We start from the raw sequence: 4,457 nt of genomic DNA, 5'->3' as shown, positions 1-4,457 counted from the left end.
AATTGAAATAATTAATTGAATTAGTCAATGAGGGCCATAATTGAAAAAATCCAACTTGATGGTTTAAATCAATTAGGGCCGTATTTGTAATTTTAAGTCTGTTTTAAAAAAAAAATTAGTCGTGCCTTTAATTTAATTGATTAATTAGTGGCACTTGGGCCATAATTGAAATTTTCAATCAATGAAAATTTTAATTTATGGTTATTTGCCAAAATTTCACGTTTTGTGCGTCCTTATATACACGTATATACACGGGTATACATGAATATACATGTATACCCATGTATACAATGAATATAAGATTGGGCAGTCCCCCTTTCCCCTTTTAAATCACGCCGAGCCTAAGCCCAATGCCTAGACCCCGCCTATTTCCGTGTCCACAACAAATATATACACAGGAAGTGTATACCAAACGACCCTTTGAAGGAAAGGGTAGGGTTTCGAGTGAAACCCTATGTGCCGCCACCATTTTGCATCGTCTCTCTCCTCGTCATCTCGCTATTTTTGGCAAGATTTCAGAGGTGTAAGACTTCCTCAGGCTTGGCATGGTCGATTTGAGGCAAGCATTAATTGCTTCGCCTCATCTCTCATCCGTTACAACCCTAAACAAGGTATAATCTTTATTTTTCTTTACTTTTTCTATAAATTAAGGTCAAAGGAGTATAAAACTCCTTAATGGAGTTTGTCTCGACCCGTTTGAATCCCACAGTTCTCATTGGTTCTCACCATCCAATTTGGGCTAAATCTGGCCATTCAAGTTTCATTTAGCTCGAATCCTAGTCGTTGATGCTAGAAAGAAGGGATTGATTCCCAGAATTTTACAAAAATTCCACATCAATGCTTTAGGGTTTGACATCAATTTGGGGTTTTATTCTATAAATAGAACCCCATCCCATACAATACAGAGGCTGGAACATTGATTTTTTCACAAAAATATACTTGAGCTTAAGTTTTGGCAATATTTTGCTTTGAAACTTTAAAAGCTTAGTAAGTAAAATTTTAAATCTTTTTCTTTGCATTTTTTTTTTAGCTGAGCTTTGGATTTGAGGAGTAGAAGATCTCCAAGTTTCAAATCTCGACAAAGGTTGCACAAAAGAAAAGTAATCTTCTCACCTTTATTTATTTTTAAACATTTTTTGTGTTTAGTATGGTTCAGTTTCATTATGTTTGTTAATAGCAGTTAGTTTGTGCTTATAGCTGTTGGTATAGCTTAGTTTCCATTATATGAGTAATTTAGTAGTAATTAGCTCATATTGTTGAGGTTTACATTTAGTTATGTATAGTCAGTTTATGATATGATTAAATTAGTAGTACGTTAGTAGCAGGTTAGTCATTTGCCCCCATATACTGATACCTTACCTCCAAATGTCATCTGTGTAATTCTCCTTTAGCTCAGTTAATCATGTGATTATTAGCTTAGTTGGTTAATGAGTCCAGTTTGCCATGTCTTAGTTTAGTATGACTTAAAGATTATATGTTAAGTTAACAACCATAATGATCAAGTTACTATTGGTAAATGCTCAAGCATGTTTAGTCTAGGGATCTATGTATGTTAGTAATGTTATCATTAATGACATGTTGGGTTATGCTTAGTTCAAATAGCCTTATATATGTATGTTTGGATGATAGACTAGGTCATTTTCTCATTCACCCTGCTTAAGCATGTCATTTCTGCATTTGTTAAGTGACATTTTATCTACAAAGTTTGTTTTAGTCAAATCTGTGATCTACCTACTTTGGTTTATTTATTCTATCTTGTTGTGTAGGTTTATATGGTTATGTGTTTAAATCCAAGTGAGCTTTAGTTAACCACTTAGGCTTTAACTTTCAAGAATGCTTAAACCTTACATATGTGTAGTCATTTAAGCCTATCAGTAACTTAGTTCATATGTCTAGCTGCACATTGCTATGGTTGATTCTTGTATGTCATCAGCTTGCCTGTTAGTCCATGTAGCTCCTTATTGCCTGTGATATGCATATAGAGGTGTTATCAGTTAATTAGTGTGGCTAGAAATTTTCACATTCATCATGCTTGTTTAGATGGTTGTGGAACTGTTTAATTTCTTTACATCATGTTTTGTCTAACTGTCACGACCTAATTTCGCTGAGTCGCGCGGGCACCTACCTTTCTCACCTCGGTAGGCGAACCCTTATCCCAACAATCTTAAAGACATGAAATAATAAATAAATAAATAAATAAGCGAAAAAGATAGAAATATGTAAGTCTCACATAATAATAGATAAAGAAATTTACGGAAGTATGGAATACATCAAAACAACCCCAGAATCTAGTCTAATCATACAAGAGCCTCTAACTAGAATCTACAAGTCTGGAAATGATAATAATACATCAAAAGTCTCAATATGTCCCAGAACATCAAACTAAGACATAAATAAAGGAAGAATCTTCAAGGCGGCGAATGTCCTCGTGCTCACCCTGTAAAACTCTAATCAGCAACCCTCGAACTACTATCAGCCACGAGGAGTAGAGGTCAAACCCGCCTGGAACTCTGCATTCATAAAAGAATATAGCAAGTACAGGTCAGTACAAACAACAAGTACTGATAGGTATCATAAGCCGACTAAGATTAGCTAACATATATCAAGACAATAAAGTAAGATGAATAGGTAAATAAACAAGGTATAAGTCAAACACGAGCCAGTAATCAAGTACACATCATCACCTATGTTATAGCATCTAAACCCAAATGTGTCAATTCTCAACATATTCAATCCGAATTCGTATATCACAAGTACATCACAAGAATATCACAATAGAAGCCATAGTACAATGCAATGCAATAATGTATGAAGTGTGAATGCAATGCGTATGCGCCGTACACATGTACTCCGATGTTGGAACATCATATCTCGGCAGCACAACCTATAGGGGACCCGCGAAGTCCATATACCTTACGATTCGGGCAACAACCTCGGCAATCGCTACCAACCCTCATCCTCGATTCCGGAATAAAAATCGGACATCCTTTCTCACGTCACTCTCATCCAACTGAGCCCCGCTCGTAACAGTATTTCCTTAAGTATCATCAATGTATCAACCGTATATCATGAAGGATGAGAATGCGTACAATGTATGAGTTCAATGTCAATAATCAAATCAATATCAAAAGGACCACGCATGGGCACACCAATAATATCATAGAAAAGCTACACAATATATTACACCCCCAAGTTTCGGTACATTGAGATTTATTAGGAGTTGGCTAGTTAACTATAGACACCGGAGTTATTGCCGAAAGGATGCAAGATCGTTGATGCTCGTTTTGCAATACAAGAGTCCGAGTTCGTGTAATAGGTTGTGGAAGGAAAGTTAAGGACAAGGCCATTTTCCGGTTTTGATTTAATGCGCAAGTCGCTTATAAATATTATTGGCATGGAATATTAAGGGCAAACTTGGAATTCGGAAACTATTATATTTCAAGGATTAAGTGTACATGTGGACAAGATGACTAGGCAAGCAATAAAAATTGGTCATCTTTATGACTTACGAAATTCTAGAAACTTGGAGAAAAAGAAAGAAAGAAAGAAAAAGAAAAAAAAAAGATTAAGGGGAGCCATGTGGCCGGCCACCTTGGTGTGGGCCATGGCCATATGGTTGGCTACTAATTGAAATAAAAAGATGACCAAGTCATCTTATTTCACCATTCTCCTCACTTGGAAACTTCAAGAAAATTTGAGAGAAAACAACAAGGCCTATTCGGCCAAGCCTTGGAAATTTGAGGTCCAAGAATTAATATCCAAAAATTATTTTCTCCTAGTTTCTCTACTAATTGGAACGTCCTCGTCAACGTGGAGTGGTTGTTAGAACAAGAAAACCGCTCGTTGTTGTGTTCCACCAAAGCTAGCCGTGGGAGAAGTTAGTGGAAAAGGTAAGATTTAATCCTCCCTTACATGTTCTATGGATGATTTGAGCATGTTATAGTATATGGAAATGAATGGAATTCATGAAACTATGGATTATGGTGTTGGCCGAATAGGCGCATATGTGTAGAGGTGAAGAATCAACTTTGTTTAGCATGTTTTGGTTGTTGTTGTGAATTATATGTGATGGAAATGAAGGTATTGAATGGTTTAAATTGAAGTTGTGATTGTTGTAAGTTGGGCCGTGTACATGTAGTATTATATAGGGATGAAGGACTAATTTTATTTAGTATGTTTGAAATGTTGTGTTGCGGATTCTACGATGAAAATGAATGTTTGATGACTCATGTTGATGTTGCAATTGTTGTGGGCTGTTTTGGAAAGTAATACGATGTTAATATAGGTTTTTGTGTTCATAAGAATGATGATTGTTGGCATGCGAATTGTTGGTGTAGCTTATGAATTCGGTAGAACAATTAAATGGTTGAATAGTGAATTGACTAGTTATGGAAATTGGAAAACAGCGTGTGGGCTGTTATATGGAAAATTTTGATATGGGAAACGATATTATTGAT

The 4,457-nt window shown here is 35.8% G+C and overlaps 1 long non-coding RNA gene across 1 annotated transcript; it reads left to right on the top strand.

The window, feature by feature from the left end:
• Positions 1 to 388: 388 nt before the first annotated feature.
• Positions 389 to 3,131, top strand: LOC132045837 (uncharacterized). Its single transcript, XR_009412536.1, has 3 exons — positions 389 to 403; positions 446 to 611; positions 1,036 to 3,131. It is a non-coding gene; the product is annotated as an uncharacterized LOC132045837 (long non-coding RNA).
• The last annotated feature ends 1,326 nt before the right edge of the window (positions 3,132 to 4,457 follow it).

Source organism: Lycium ferocissimum, unplaced genomic scaffold (genome assembly GCF_029784015.1).
Source record: "Lycium ferocissimum isolate CSIRO_LF1 unplaced genomic scaffold, AGI_CSIRO_Lferr_CH_V1 ctg8178, whole genome shotgun sequence".
Lineage (NCBI taxonomy): Eukaryota > Viridiplantae > Streptophyta > Magnoliopsida > Solanales > Solanaceae > Lycium > Lycium ferocissimum.
Note: the sequence above shows the minus strand (reverse complement) of the source record. Positions and strands in the feature narration are given on the sequence as shown.